The following is a 17,461-nucleotide window of genomic DNA, read 5'->3' on the forward strand; positions in this document are numbered from 1 at the left end:
ATGTCGAGGATTCGATCAAACCCTGTATGCAATTCCCTTTGTCAATCGGTACGTTACTTGCCCGAGACTCGATCGTCGGTATCCCAATACCTTGTTCAGTCTCGTTACCGGCAAGTCACTTTACTCGTACCGTAATGCATGATCCCGTGTCCAACACCTTGCTCACATTGAGCTCAATATGATGATGCATTACCGAGTGGGCCCAGAGATACCTCTCCGTCATACGGAGTGACAAATCCCAGTCTCGATCCGTGTCAACCCAACAGCTACTTTCGGAGATACCTGTAATGCACCTTTATAGTCACCCAGTTACGTTGTGACGTTTGATACACCCAAGGCACTCTTACGGTATCCGGGAGTTACACGATCTCATGGTCGAAGGAAGAGATACTTGACACTTGCAAAGCTCTAGCAAAACGAACTACACGATCTTTTATGCTATGCTTAGGATTGGGTCTTGTCCATCACATCATTCTCCTAATGATGTGATCCCGTTATCAACGACATCCAATGTCCATAGTCAGGAAACCATGACTATCTGTTGATCACAACGAGCTGGTCAACTAGAGGCTTACCAGGGACATAGTGTGCTCTAAGTATTCACACGTGTATTACGATTTCCGGATAATACAGTTATAGTATGAATAAAAGACAATTATCATGAACAATGAAATATAATAATACTTTTATTATTGCCTCTAGGGCATATTTCCAACAGTCTCCCACTTGCACTAGAGTCACTAATCTAGTTACATTGTGATGAATCGAACACCCATAGAGTTCTGGTGTTGATCATGTTTTGCACGCGAGAGAGGTTTAGTCAGCGGATCTGCGACATTCAGATCCGTGTGCACTTTGCAAATCTCTATGTCTCCATCTTGAACATTTTCACGGATGGAGTTGAAAAGACGCTTGATGTGCCTGGTCTTCTTGTGAAACCGGGGCTCCTTTGCGAGGGCAATAGCTCCAGTGTTGTCACAGAAGAGTTTGATCGGCCCCGACGCATTGGGTATGACTCCTAGGTCGGTGATGAACTCCTTCACCCAAATCGCTTCATGTGCTGCCTCCGAGGCTGCCATGTACTCCGCTTCACACGTAGATCCCGCCACGACGCTCTGCTTGCAGCTGCACCAGCTTACTGCTCCACCATTCAACATATACACGTATCCGGTTTGTGACTTAGAGTCATCCAGATCTGAGTCGAAGCTAGCGTCGACGTAACCCTTTACGACGAGCTCTTCGTCTCCTCCATAAACGAGAAACATGTCCTTTGTCCTTTTCAGGTACTTCAGGATATTCTTGACCGCTGTCCAGTGTTCCTTGCCGGGATTACTTTGGTATCTTGCTACCAAACTTACGGCAAGGTTTACATCGGGTCTGGTACACAGCATGGCATACATAATAGATCCTATGGCTGAAGCATAGGGGATGACACTCATCTCTTCTTTATCTTTTGCCGTGGTCGGTGACTGAGCTGAGCTCAGTCTCATACCTTGTAACATAGGCAAGAACCCCTTCTTGGACTGATCCATTCTGAATCTCTTCAAAATCTTATCAAGGTATGTGCTTTGTGAAAGACCTATGAGGCGTCTCGATCTATCTCTATAGATCTTGATGCCTAATATATAAGCAGCTTCTCCAAGGTCCTTCAGTGAAAAACACTTATTCAAGTAGGCCTTAATGCTGTCCAGAAATTCTATATTATTTCCCATCAGGAGTATGTCATCTACATATAATATGAGAAATGCTACAGAGCTCCCACTCACTTTCTTGTAAACGCAGGCTTCTCCATAAGTCTGCATAAACCCAAACGCTTTGATCATCTCATCAAAGCGAATGTTCCAACTCCGAGATGCTTGCACCAGTCCATAAATGGATCGCTGGAGCTTGCATACTTTGTTAGCGTTCCGAGGATCGACAAAACCTTCTGGCTGCATCATATACAGTTCTTCCTTAAGATGCCCGTTAAGGAATGCTGTTTTGACGTCCATCTGCCATATCTCATAATCATAGTATGCGGCAATTGCTAACATGATTCGGACGGACTTTAGCTTCGCTACGGGAGAGAATGTCTCGTCGTAGTCAATCCCTTGAACCTGTCGATAACCCTTAGCGACAAGTCGAGCTTTATAGATGGTAACATTACCATCCGCGTCCGTCTTCTTCTTAAAGATCCAGTTGTTTTCTATCGCTCGCCGATCATCGGGCAAGTCTGTCAAAGTCCATACTTTGTTTTCATACATGGATTCTATCTCGGATTTCATGGCTTCAAGCCATTTGTTGGAATCTAGGCCCGCCATTGCTTCTTCATAGTTCGAAGGTTCATTGTTGTCTAACAACATGATTTCCAGGACAGGGTTGCCGTACCACTCTGGTGCGGAACGTGTCCTTGTGGACCTACGAAGTTCAGTAGTAACTTGATCCGAAGTACCTTGATCATTATCATGGTTTTCCTCTTCAGTTGATGTGGGCATCACAGGAACGGTTTCCTGTGCTGCGTCACTATCCCGCTCAAGAGGTAGTACTTCATCGAGTTCTACTTTCCTCCCACTTACTTCTTTCGAGAGAAACTCTTTTTCCAGAAAGCATCCGTTCTTGGCAACAAAGATCTTGCCTTCGGATCTTAAGTAGAAGGTATACCCTACAGTTTCCTTAGGGTATCCTATGAATACGCATTTTTCCGACTTGGGTTCGAGCTTTTCAGGTTGAAGTTTCTTGACATAAGCTTTGCATCCCCAAACTTTTAGAAACGACAGCTTAGGTTTCTTTCCAAACCATAATTCATACGGTGTCGTCTCAACGGATTTAGACGGTGCCCTATTTAAAGTGAATGTAGCTGTCTCTAGAGCGTATCCCCAAAATGATAGCGGTAAATCGGTAAGAGACATCATAGACCGCACCATATCCAATAGAGTGCGATTACGACGTTCGGACACACCGTTTCGCTGAGGTGTTCCAGGCGGCGTGAGCTGTGAAACGATTCCACATTTCTTTAAGTGTGTACCAAATTCGTGACTTAAGTATTCTCCTCCACGATCTGATTGTAAGAATTTTATCTTTCGGTCACGTTGATTCTCCACCTCATTCTGAAATTCCTTGAACTTTTCAAAGGTCTCAGACTTGTGTTTCATTAAGTAGACATACCCATATCTACTCAAGTCATCTGTGAGAGTGAGAACATAACGATATCCTCCGCGAGCCTCAACGCTCATTGGACCGCACACATCGGTATGTATGATTTCCAACAAGTTGGTTGCTCGCTCCATTGTTCCGGAGAACGGAGTCTTGGTCATTTTTCCCAAAAGGCATGGTTCGCACGTGTCAAACGATTCATAATCAAGAGACTCTAAAAGTCCATCGGCATGGAGCTTCTTCATGCGCTTGACACCAATGTGACCAAGGCGGCAGTGCCACAAGTATGTGGGACTATCGTTATCAACTTTAAATCTTTTGGCATCTACACTATGAACATGTGTAATATTACGCTCGAGATTCATTAAGAATAAACCATTGACCATCGGAGCATGACCATAAAACATATCTCTCATATAAATCGAACAACCATTATTCTCAGACTTAAATGAGTAGCCATCTCGTATTAAACGAGATCCTGATACAATGTTCATGCTCAAACTTGGCACTAAATAACAATTATTAAGGTTCAAAACTAATCCCGTAGGTAAATGTAGAGGCAGCGTGCCGACGGCGATCACATCGACTCTGGAACCATTCCCGACGCGCATCGTCACCTCGTCCTTTGCCAGTCTCTGTTTATTCCGCAGCTCCTGCTGTGTTACAAATATGAGCAACGGCACCGGTATCAAATACCCAGGAGTTACTACGATTACTGGTAAGGTACACATCAATCACATGTATATCAAATATACCTTTGGTGTTGCCGGCCTTCTTATCCGCTAAGTATTTGGGGCAGTTCCGCTTCCAGTGACCCTTCCCCTTGCAATAAAAGCACTCAGTCTCAGGCTTGGGTCCATTCTTTGACTTCTTCCCGGTAACTGGCTTACCAGGCGCGGCAACATCTTTGCCGTCCTTCTTGAAGTTCTTCTTACCCTTGCCCTTCTTGAACTTAGTGGTCTTATTGACCATCAACACTTGATGTTCTTTCTTGATTTCAGCCTCTGCTGACTTCAGCATCGAGAACACTTCAGGAATGGTCTTTTCCATTCCCTGCATGTTGTAGTTCATCACAAAGCTCTTGTAGCTTGGTGGGAGCGACTGGAGGATTCTGTCAATGACCGCCTCATCTGGGAGGTTAATGTTCAGCTGGGTCATACGGTTGTGCAACCCAGACATCTTCAGGATGTGCTCACTGGCAGAACTGTTCTCCTCCATCTTACAACTGTAGAACTTGTCGGAGACATCATATCTCTCGACCCGGGCATGAGCTTGAAAAACTAGTTTCAGCTCTTCGAACATCTCATATGCTCCGTGATGCTCAAAACGCTTTTGGAGCCCCGGTTCTAAGCTGTAAAGCATGCCGCACTGAACGAGGGAGTAATCATCAGCGCGAGACTGCCAAGCATTCATAATGTCTTGGTTCTCTGGGACGGGAGCGTCACCTAGCGGTCCTTCTAGGACATATTGTTTCCTGGCAGCTATGAGGATGATCCTCAGGTTCTGGACCCAGTCCGTATAGTTGCTGCCATCATCTTTCAGCTTGGTTTTCTCTAGGAACGCGTTGAAGTTCATGTTGACATTAGCGTTGGCCATTGATCTACAAGACATATTTGCAAAGGTTTTAGACTAAGTTCATGATAATAAAGTTCTAATCAAATTATGAACTCCCACTTAGATTAGACATCCCTTTAGTCATCTAAGTGTTACACGATCCGAGTCGACTGGCCCGTGTCCGATCATCACGTGAGACGGACTAGTCATCGTCGGTGAACATTTTCATGTTGATCGTATCTTCCATACGACTCGTGTTCGACCTTTCGGTCTCCGTGTTCCGAGGCCATGTCTGCACATGCTAGGCTCGTCAAGTTAACCCTAAGTGTTTTCGCTGTGTGAAACTGTCTTACACCCGTTGTATGTGAACGTAAGAATCCATCACACCCGATCATCACGTGGTGCTTAGAAACGACGAACTGTAGCAACGGTGCACAGTTAGGGGAGAACACTTCTTGAAATTTTATAAGGGATCATCTTATTTACTACCGTCGTCCTAAGTAAACAAGATGCATAATACATAATAAACATCACATGCAATTATATAGTTGTGACATGATATGGCCAATATCATATAGCTCCATTGATCTTCATCTTCGGGGCTCCATGATCATCTTGTCACCGGCTTGACACCATGATCTCCATCATCATGATCTCCATCATCGTGTCTTCATGAAGTTGTCACGCCAACGACTACTTCTACTTCTATGACTAACGTTTAGCATTAAAGTAAAGTAGTTTACATGACGTTATTCAATGACACGCAGGTCATACAAAAAATAATGACAACTCCTATGGCTCCTGCCGGTTGTCATACTCATCGACATGCAAGTCGTGAATCCTATTACAAAGAACATGATCTCATACATCACAATTCATCATTCATCACAACTTCTGGCCATATCACATCACATGATCAATCGCTGCAAAAACAAGTTAGACGTCCTCTACTTGTTGTTGCATCTTTTACGTGGCTGCAATTGGGTTCTAGCAAGAACGTTTTCTTACCTACGAATCACCACAACATGATTTTGTCAACTTCTATTTACCCTTCATAAGGGCCCTGTTCATCGATTCCGCTCCAACTAAGGTGGGAGAGACAGACACCCACCAGCCACCTTATGCAACTTGTGCATGTCAGTCGGTGGAACCGGTCTCACGTAAGAGTACGTGTAAGGTTGGTCCGGGCCGCTTCATCCCACAATACCGTTGAGCAAGAAAAGACTAGTAGAGGCAAGTAAGATGACAAAATCCACGCCCACAACAAAGTTGTGTTCTACTCGTGCAAAGAGAACTACGCATAGACCTAGCTCATGATGCCACTGTTGGGGAACGTTGCAGAAAATTAAAAATTTTCCTACGGTTTCACCAAGATCCATCTATGAGTTCGTCTAAGCAACGAGTCTAAGGAGAGAGTTTGCATCTACATACCACTTGTAGATCGCGTGCGGAAGCTTGCAAGGTGATGATGTAGTCGTACTCGACGTGATCCAAATCACCGATGACCAGCGCCGAACGGACGGCACCTCCGCGTTCAACACACGTACGGGACGGGAGACATCTCCTCCTTCTTGATCCAGCAAGGGGGAAGGAGAGGTTGATGAAGATCCAGCAGCACGACGGCGTGGTGGTGGATGCAGGGCGTCACAGCAGCAGGGCTTCGCCGAGACTACGAGGGAGAGACGTAACGGGGGGAGGTGGAGGCGCCAGGGGCTGGTGTCTGAAGTCCCTCCTCTCCCCCACTATATATAGGGGTGCCAAGGGGGGGCGCCGGCCCTAGTAGATGAGATCTACTAGGGGGGCGGCGGCCTAGGGGAGGTTTCCCTCCCCCCCAAGGCACCTAGGGGTGCCTTCCACCACTAGGACTCCTCCTAGGGGGAAACCCTAGGAGCATGGGCCTATAGGGGCAGGTGCCCTTGGCCCATGATGGCCAAGGCGCACCCCCTACAGCCCATGTGGCCCCCCGGGACAGGTGGCCCCACCCGGTGGACCCCCGGGACCCTTCCGGTGGTCCCGGTACAATACCGATAACCCCGAAACTTGTCCCGATGCCCGAAATAGCACTTCCTATATATAATTCTTTACCTCCGGACCATTCCGGAACTCCTCGTGACGTCCGGGATCTCATCCGGGACTCCGAACAACATTCGGGTTTCTGCATATCCATATCTTCATAACCCTAGCGTCACCGAACCTTAAGTGTGTAGACCCTACGGGTTCGGGAGACATGCAGACATGACCGAGACGCTCTCAGTCAATAACCATCAGCGGGATCTGGATACCCATGATGGCTCCCACATGCTCCTCGATGTTGTCATCGGATGAACCACTATGTCGAGGATTCGATCAAACCCTGTATGCAATTCCCTTTGTCAATCGGTACGTTACTTGCCCGAGACTCGATCGTCGGTATCCCAATACCTTGTTCAGTCTCGTTACCGGCAAGTCACTTTACTCGTACCGTAATGCATGATCCCGTGTCCAACACCTTGCTCACATTGAGCTCAATATGATGATGCATTACCGAGTGGGCCCAGAGATACCTCTCCGTCATACGGAGTGACAAATCCCAGTCTCGATCCGTGTCAACCCAACAGCTACTTTCGGAGATACCTGTAATGCACCTTTATAGTCACCCAGTTACGTTGTGACGTTTGATACACCCAAGGCACTCTTACGGTATCCGGGAGTTACACGATCTCATGGTCGAAGGAAGAGATACTTGACACTTGCAAAGCTCTAGCAAAACGAACTACACGATCTTTTATGCTATGCTTAGGATTGGGTCTTGTCCATCACATCATTCTCCTAATGATGTGATCCCGTTATCAACGACATCCAATGTCCATAGTCAGGAAACCATGACTATCTGTTGATCACAACGAGCTGGTCAACTAGAGGCTTACCAGGGACATAGTGTGGTCTAAGTATTCACACGTGTATTACGATTTCCGGATAATACAGTTATAGTATGAATAAAAGACAATTATCATGAACAATGAAATATAATAATACTTTTATTATTGCCTCTAGGGCATATTTCCAACACCAGGTCCTCCCAACAACTGATTGATCCTGTTGGCAAGCTGTTAAGCCAATGCCGAGCTGGTCCTTTAAGCTTGAGTTGGAGGTATTTGATGGCGTGGAAATCATCGCCGCGGGCCATGTGGATATGGAGGAGATAATCCTCGATCCATACCGCGGGATCTGTTGTGCCATTATATGATTCGATGTTTACGGGTTTGAAACCCTCGGGGATTTGATGATCCATTATTTCTTCTGTAAAGTAGAGTGGGTGTGTGGCGCCTCTGTACTGGGCAATATCATGACGTAGCTCCAATGAGCCTTGTCTACTTTGTTCGGCCCCGCCGAATTTGTGGCCGGCGTGATGGTTACCGTCTCGAGCCGTGGGGCGCCCACGCGATCCGTAGATCGATCTTGTTTGCCTTGCCTTGTCCTCCAACATGTCTCGCAAGTCCGGTGCATATTCCCGTGCCTTGGTACGGGGTGCGGCTTGAGTGGAGGGCTGAGAGGCCTCTCTGTCGCAACCACGAGGTGGCCGGTCGGCCGCATCAAGTGCTTCCTCCTCTAATGGGGGTAGCAACCTGCGCTTTGGGTAGCTCTTGGAGGGGCGTTCGAGTTTATGCTCTTCGGCCGCAAGGACTTCAGTCCATCTGTCGACTAGCAAATCTTGATCAGCTCTAAGTTGTTGCTGTTTTTTCTTGAGGCTTCTTGCCGTGGCCATAAGCCTGCGTTGAAAACGCTTTTGCTCGATGGGATCCTCTGGCATGACGAATTCGTCGTCGTCGAGGCTTGCCTCGTCTTCGGAGGGAGGCATATAATTATCGTCCTCGACCTCTCTGTTTGGGCTGGTTTCTCGATCCTCCTGTGCTAAATCTTGCTGGAGGGGGTTTTCTTCGGCGCTTTCCGGAGTATTATTATCTCCCGTGCTGGAATCACCATGTTTGTTTTGGCGGGATTTTGAGCAGCGCCGCTGACGCTGGCGCTTAGGCTGTTTCTTGGAGGGGTCATCCTCCGCTATTCCATCGCCATCTCCCTCTTTTGGGGTGTCCACCATGTATATGTCATACGATGAGGTGGCTTTCCAGGGCCTAGTAGGCGCTGGTTCTTCATCATCTCCTTCATCGGCGTCCATACCGTCGATGTCCTCGGAGTCGAAGTCGAGCATGTCGGTTAAGTCGTCGACAGTGGCTATAAAGTGGGTGGTGGGTGGGCTTTGAATTTCTTCATCGTCCGTACCCCAACCTTGCTGACCGTAGTCTGGCCAGGGCTCTCCTGATAAAGAGAGACTTCAGTGACTTCAGGATATCGCCGAAAGGCGAGTGCTGAAAGATGTCTGCGGTAGTGAACTCCATGATCGGCGCCCAATCGGATTCGATCGGTAGGGGCGCGGAGGGTTCGGAGTCCGGAGAGGAGTCCGGCTCCTTGGAGTCATGAGTCTCGCAGAGTACGGGGCTGGTTCTTGGCTCAATCGCCGTTGGGGTCGCAGCCCCCGAGGTGGCGTCCAACCGCCCATCCTCGATCGACGTAGTTGGCTCCGAATTAAGGGTCGGAGCCGATGTGGGTGTGGCCTCCAGGGCACTGTTCGGCGGCAGAGCTAGATCATGCTCGTCGTGACAGTGCGGCGCGCTCGACAGTGGCTCGAATCCTCCGAAGATCAAGTCCCCGCGGATGTCAGCTGTGTAGTTTAAATTTCCAAATCTGACCTGACGGCCAGGGGCGTAGCTTTCGATCTGCTCCAGACGGCCAAGCGAATTGGCCCGCAGTGCGAAGCCGCCGAAGACGAAGATCTGTCCGGGGATGAAGGTCTCACCCTGGACTGCATCGCTATCGATGATCGTAGGAGCCATCGAGCTTGACGGCGACGCCACAGAGGAACTCTCAATGAAAGCACCAATGTCGGTGTCAAAACCGGCGGATCTCGGGTAGGGGGTCCCGAACTGTGCGTCTAGGCCAGATGGTAACAGGAGACAAGGGACACGAAGTTTTACCCAGGTTCGGGCCCTCTCGATGGAGGTAAAACCCTACGTCCTGCTTGATTAATATTGATGATATGGGTAGTACAAGAGTAGATCTACCACGAGATCGAGGAGGCTAAACCCTAGAAGCTAGCTATGGTATGATTGTTGATGTGTATGTTATCCTACGGACTAAAACCCTCCGGTTTATATAGACACCGGGTAGGGTTAGGGTTACATAGAGTCGGTTACAATGGTAGGAGATCTGCATAACCGTGTCGCCAAGCTTGCCTTCCACGCCAAGGAAAGTCCCTCCCGGACACGGGACGAAGTCTTCAATCTTGTATCTTCATAGTCCAGGAGTCCGGCTGAAGGTATAGTCCGGCCATCCGGACACCCCCTAATCCAGGACTCCCTCAATTTCTGTTGAAAGAATCAGACTGGGGAAATGTGTCCCGGGACACTGCTGGAATTTTGTCTATTTTGGGCCTAGCCCAATAGCAGTTTCAAAAATTCCTAATAAATCATAGAGGCCCACTTAGCCCATTTGTGCAACGCAAGGGATACTACTAAAGTTTAGTCCCACATTGCCAGTTGAGTGGGAGTTGGACCTCCTTATAAGGGAGGTTCTTTCCCCACTTGTATGAGCATGAGAACAAGAGGGATATCCACGCGCGCTCCTCCGCCGCCCGCCTCGCCACGCCTCACCACGATGCGCCGTGCCGCGGGTTGTGGGAACGAGCCGAGCCGATATCTAAATTTTTGTCATGCACTACGGGTATACGGAAGGTCACACAGAAGCTGAAAAGATTTTTTGCGAAAGTGGAGTTCGAATGCGAACGGTGCAGCCCTTCGGCTGCTGGCTGTTCGCTTCGCCTCCCGTCGCTGCCCTCTCGCCTCCTTCTCTTGCGCCTATAAAAGGGAGGTCGCTCCTCCCAGAGAGACGCACCAGAACCTCTTCCTCCTCCTGCCACAAGTTCCTGAGCACTACGCTGCTACGATCTTCCCCATCCCGGCTTGCGGCGTGCACCGCTGGTCGGGACAGTAGGCCTCCGAAACTGCACCTTTTGAGTCCTGTACGGGAGAAGGGTGTTAAGGTTTTTGGGGAGCGCTCAGCGCGACTACTGGCTGCTTCATCACGGACAATCCGGTCGCCGACGACTACTTCCCCGACGATGACTTCTTCCCCGACGTCCACGATCTCCTCGACGACATGGCAGGCGAGGACACTGACCCCAAGTCCAGCACTTCCACTGCTGCTGTCCCGTACGTGTTCTTGCTCTTTCTGTTAGATGTCATGACAGAGTTCTTTGCTCTACTTTCCATCCTACATGTGTTAGGTTCTACTTCATATATGCAACTTCATCTAGTGTCTGTTCTAGATGTGTTTAGTTCAAGTTCATATATGCAGATGCTCTTTACCTTCTCTCTGTCTGAACGCATGACTTGTTTTATCTCTACTATATTAGTCATGCTTTATCTAGTATTTCTGTTAATAAAATCATTCGGTAAATTGCTCATATTTCCAACAATCCAAAAACCTTATTATAGGCAATTTACCCCAAGTGGTTTTGCTGCTTTCATGAGACCTCCTATATTTGAGGGTATCCACTATAAGAGGTGGCGCGTGAGAGCAGTCTTGTGGTTTCAAACCATGAGTTTCTATGACGCCATGCTTGGCAAGCCTGAAGGGGAGCTTGATGCCCAACAGGAACAAGCGTTTCAGAAAATGGATACTCTATTTAAGGCTACTCTCTTGAGTGTTCTTGGTGAGAACATAGTTGATGCTTATGCGTCAATTGATAATGGAAAAGATATGTGGGACGCACTCGAGGCCAAGTTTGGTGTCTCGGATGCAGGCACTGAGCTGTATATCATGGAGCAATTCTATGATTACAGGATGACTGAAGAGCGCTCCGTGGTTGAGCAAGCTCATGAGATACAGTCATTTGCTAGAGAACTTGAGCACTTCAATTGTATGCTACCGGACAAGTTTGTTGCCGGAGGTATCATCACTAAGCTTCCTCCTTCGTGGAGGAACTTTGCTACCTTACTGAAGCATAAGAGGCAGGAGTTTTCCGTTCCGGATCTCATTGACACTCTTGATGTGGAAGAAAAGGCGAGAGCAAAGGACACACGTGCTCGAGGTATTGAGGGGGGATCTAGTGCCAATGTGGTACAGAAGCAGAACTTCCAGCCCAACAAGTTCAAGAGCAAGGGCAAGTTTGATGGTAAAGCAAAGTTTGATGGGAAGAACAAGGTTGTCCAGGACAAGAACTTCAAGAAGAAGAATGACAAGAAGAAAGGTGTCTGTCATGTGTGTGGGGACCCTGATCATTGGGCTCCTAGTTGCCCTCATCGCTATGACAAGCGTCATCCTGGGAAAGGCGGCAAGACCGCTAATGTTGTCATTGGAGACACTGACATGAAGGATGCTGGGTATGGTATATTTCCCACTATTCTTTCAGTATGTCATTCTCCTAATTGGTTGATTGACATGGGTGCTAATGTGCATGTATGCGGTGATATTTCCATGTTTTCGTCTTATTAGACCGCAGGGACTTCAACCGTGCTGATGGGCAACGGTTCAAGTGCTTCTGTTCATGGTGTTGGCATGGTCGATCTGAAGTTTACTTCGAGGAAGATCGTGCGGCTAAAGAACATGCATTATGTCCCCTCCGTCAATAAAAATCTTGTTAGCAGATCTCTTCTGTGTAGAGATGGCTACAAGCTTGTCTTTGAGTCGAATAAATTTGTAATATCCAAGTATGGAACCTTTGTTGGTGAAGGCTATGAGTCAGGAGGCCTGTTTCATTTATCCTTATCAGACGTTTGCAATAAAGTTGTTAATCATGTTTGCAACAATAGTGAATCAAAAGTGTGGCATTCATGTCTTTGTCAGGTTAACTTTGGTTGCATGTCGCGACTAGCAAAGTTGAACTTAATCCCTAGCTAGTTTCACCACTGTCAAGGGATCTAAGTGTCAAGTGTGTGTCCAAGCTAAGCAACCTCGTAAGTCTCACATGACTGCGGAAACGAGAAATCTTGCACCACTAGAGCTCATACATTCAGATCTATGTGAATTGGATGGTCTTTTGACAAAAGGTGGAAAGAAATATTTCATGACGTTAATTGACGACTCCACTAGATACTGCCGTGTGTATCTTCTGAAATCTAAGGATGAGGCTTTGAACTTTTTCAAGATCTACAAAGCTGAAGTGGAAAACCAACTTGATCGGAAAATCAAGAGGCTTAGGTCCGACCATGGTGGAGAGTATTTTTCCAATGAGTTTGATGCTTTTTGTGCGGAACATGGTATAATCCATGAGAGGACGCCTCCCTACTCACCTCAGTCAAATGGGGTGGCCGAAAGAAAGAACCATACTCTAACTGATTTGTTTAACGCCATGTTAGACACATCGGGTCTCTCCAAGGCATGGTGCGGGGAGGCAATATTGACAGCATGTCATGTCCTGAACCGAATCCCCACAAAGAACAAAGAGATAACTCCATTCAAGGAATGGGAGAAGAAAAGGTTAAAACTCTCTTATCTGCGAACATGGGGTTGTTTGGCGAAAGTCAATGCTCCAATTTCAAAGAAGCGGAAGCTTGGACCAAAGATTGTGGATTGTGTTTTCCTGGGATATGCTTTTCATAGCATTGGCTATAGATTCTTGGTTGTAAAATCTGAGGTGCCTGACATGCATGTCGGTATGATCATGGAGTCGAATGATGCGACTTTCTTTGAAGATATCTTTCCCATGAAGGATATGGCTACATCATCTAATCAGGAGATGCCTAGTTCATCGAATCAGGAACCAGTTACAATTACCAAACCTGCCATTTCGATAGAACACTTTGAAAGTCCTATGGAGGAGAACAATGAAGTTCCTGCTAGGAGCAAGAGATAGAGGATTGCAAAGTCCTTTGGTGATGATTTTCTTGTATATCTCATAGATGACACTCCCAGTTCTATTTCAGAGGCCTATGCATCTGAAGATGCTGACTACTGGAAAGAAGCGGTTTGTAGCGAGATGGATTCCATCTTGGCGAATGAAACTTGGGAGATAACTAATCGTCCTTATGGGTGCAAACCTATAGGATGCAAATTGGTATTCAAGAAGAAGCTTAGGCCTGATGGTACTATTGAAAAGTACAAGGCTCGGCTCATGGCAAAGGGTTATACCCAAAAGGAAGGTGAAGACTTATTTGATACTTACTCACCTGTGGCTTGACTGACCACTATTCGAGTTCTACTTTCACTAGCTGCCTCACATGGTCTTCTCGTTCATCAAATGGATGTTAAGACTGCTTTCCTAAATGGAGAGTTGGACGAGGAAATTTATATGGAACAACCAAATGGGTTTGTACTAGATGGTCAGGAAGGACAAGTGTGCAAGTTGCTGAAGTCTTTGTATGGACTCAAGCAAGCACCCAAACAGTGACATGAGAAGTTTGAAAGAACTTTAATAGCTGCAGGCTTTGTTGTAAACGAAGCTGACAAATGTTTGTACTATCGCCATGGTGGGGGCGAGGGAGTTATCCTTTGCTTGTATGTTGATGACATACTGATTTTTGGAACAAATCTAAATGTTATTAAGGGGGTCAAGGATTTCCTATCTCGTTGTTTTGAGATGAAGGATTTAGGAGTGGCTGATGTCATTCTAAACATCAAGTTGTTGAGAGACGATGATGGTGGGATTACATTGCTTCAATCTCACTATGTGGAAAAGATCTTGAGTCACTTTGGCTACAGTGACAGCTGATAACCCGCAAGTATAGGGGATCGCAAAAGCTTTCGAGGGTAGAGTATTCAACCCAAATTTATTGATTCGACACAAGGGGAGCCAAAGAATATTCTCAAGTATTAGCTACTGAGTTGTCAATTCAACCACACCTGGAAACTTAGTATCTGCAGCAAAGTGTTTAGTAGCAAAGTAATATGATAGTGGTGGTAGCGGCAACAAAAGTAAAGACAGCAAAAGTAATGTTTTTGGTATTTTGTAGTGATTGTAACAGTAGCAGCGGGAAAGTAAATAAGCGTAAACCACTATATGGAAAACTCGTAGGCACCGGATCAGTGATGGATAATTATGTCGGATGCGGTTCATCATGTAACAGTCATAACATAGGGTGACACAGAACTAGCTCCAATTCATCAATGTAATGTAGGCATGTATTCCGTATATAGTCATACTTGCTTATGGAAAAGAACTTGCATGACATCTTTTGTCCTACCCTCCCATGGCAGCGGGGTCCTATTGGAAACTAAGGGATATTAAGGCCTCCTTTTAATAGAGAACCGGAACAAAGCATTAGCACATAGTGAATACATGAACTCCTCAAACTATGGTCATCATCGGGAGTGGTCCCGATTATTTTCACTTCGGGGTTGCCGGATCATAACACATAGTAGGTGACTATAGACTTGCAAGATAGGATCAAGAACTCACATATATTCATGAAAACATAATAGGTTCAGATCTGAAATCATGGCACTCGGGCCCTAGTGACAAGCATTAAGCATAGCAAAGTGATAGCAACATCAATCTCAGAACATAATGGATACTAGGGATCAAACCCTAACAAAACTAACTCGATTACATGATAAATCTCATCCAACCCATCACCGTCTAGCAAGCCTACGATGGAATTACTCACGCACGGCGGTGAGCATCATGAAATTGGTGATGGAGGATGGTTGATGATGACGATGGCGACGAATCCCCCTCTCCAGAGCCCCGAACGGACTCCAGATCAGCCCTCCTGAGAGGTTTTAGGGCTTGGCGGCGGCTCCATATCGTAAAACGCGATGATTTCTTCTCTCTGATTTTTTTCTCATTGAAACTCAATATATGGAGGTGGAGTTGGAGTCGGAGACGCAACAAGGGGGCCCATGAGGTAGGGGGCGTGCCCTAGGGGGGGCACCCTCATGAGAAGGGTGTGGGCCCCCTGGTCTTCATTTTTGGCGAGGATTTTTTATTGTTTTTTCTAAGATGTTCCGTGGAGTTTCAGGTCATTCCAAGAATATTTGTTTTCTACACATAAAACAACACCATGGTAATTCTGCTGAAAACAGCGTCAGTCCGGGTTAGTTCCATTCAAATCATACAAGTTAGAGTCCAAAACAAGGGCAAAAGTGTTTGGAAAAGTAGATACGACGGAGACGTATCAACTCTCCCAAGCTTAAACCCTTACGTGTCCTCAAGCAATTCAGTTGACAAACTGAAAGAAAGAAAGAAAAACTTTTACAAACTTTGTTTGCTCTTGTTGTTTTAACTATGTCAAGCCAGCATTCAAGTTTTCAACATAGATCATAACTAACCACATTTGCAATAATTCTCAGGTCTCATCATTACTCATATCAATAGCATAATCAACTAGCAAGTCATAATAATAAATCTCGGATGACAACACTTTCTCAAAACAATCATAATATGATATAACAAGATGGTATCTTGCTAGCCCTTTCCGAGACCGCAAAACATAAATGCAGAGCACCTTTAAAGATCAAGGACTGACTAGACATTTTATTTCGTGGTAAAAGAGATCCAATCATAGTCATACCCAATATAAATTAACAGTGATGAATGCAAATGACGGCTGTGCTCTCCAGCTAGTGTTTTTTAATAAGAGGGTGATGACTCAACATAAAAGTAAATGGATAGGCCCTTCGCAGAGGGAAGCAGGGATTTGTAGAGGTGCCAGAGCTCAGTTTTGAAATAGAGATAAATTGTATTTTGAGCGATATACTTTCATTGTCAACGTAACAACTAAGAGATGGCGATATCTTCCATGCTAAACACATTATAGGGGGTTCCCAAACAAAATGGTAAAGTTTATACTCCCCCTCCACCAACAAGCATCAATCCATGGCTTGCTCGAAACAACGAGTGCCTCCAACATACATCAAGTCCCAGGGGGAGTTTTGTTTGCAATTAATTTTGATTTAGTTTGCATAAAGCATGGGACTGGGCATCCCGGTGACCAGCCATTTTCTCGTGAGTGAGGAGCGGAGTCCACTCCTCTTGAGAATAACCCGCCTAACACGGAAGATAAGGACAACCTTTGTTGATACATGATCTATTCGAGCATACAAAACAGAATGTTTATTTGAAGGTTTAGAGTTTGGCACATACAAATTTACTTGGAACGGCAGGTAGATACCGCATATAGGAAGGTATGGTGGACTCATCTAGAATAACTTTGGGGTTTAAGGAATTTGGATGCACAAGCAGTATTCCCGATTAGTACAGGTGAAGGCTAGCAAAAGACTGGGAAGTGACCAACTAGAGAGCGACAACAGCCATGTACATGCATTAAAATTAATAAACATTGGATGCAAGCATGAGTAGGATATAATCCACCATGAACATAAATATCGTGAAGGCTATGTTGATTTTGTTTCAACTACATCGTGAACATGTGCCAAGTCAAGTCACTTAAATCATTCAAAAGAGGATACCACTCCATCATACCACATCATAATCATCTCAATGGCATGTTGGCACACAAGGTAAACCATTATAACTCATAGCTAATCAAGCATGGCACAAGCAACTATGATCTCTAATTGTTATTGCAAACATGTTTATTCATAATAAGCTGAATCAAGAACGACGGGCTCATCATATTTACAAAAACAAAAGAGGTCGAGTTCATACCAGCTTTTCTCATCTCAGTCAGTCCATCATATATCATCATAATTGCCTTTCACTTGCACGACCGAACGGTGTGAATAATAATAAGAGTGCACGTGCATTGGACTAAGCTGGAATCTGTGAGCATTCAATAAA

Source organism: Triticum aestivum, chromosome 7A (genome assembly GCF_018294505.1).
Source record: "Triticum aestivum cultivar Chinese Spring chromosome 7A, IWGSC CS RefSeq v2.1, whole genome shotgun sequence".
Taxonomy (NCBI): domain Eukaryota; kingdom Viridiplantae; phylum Streptophyta; class Magnoliopsida; order Poales; family Poaceae; genus Triticum; species Triticum aestivum.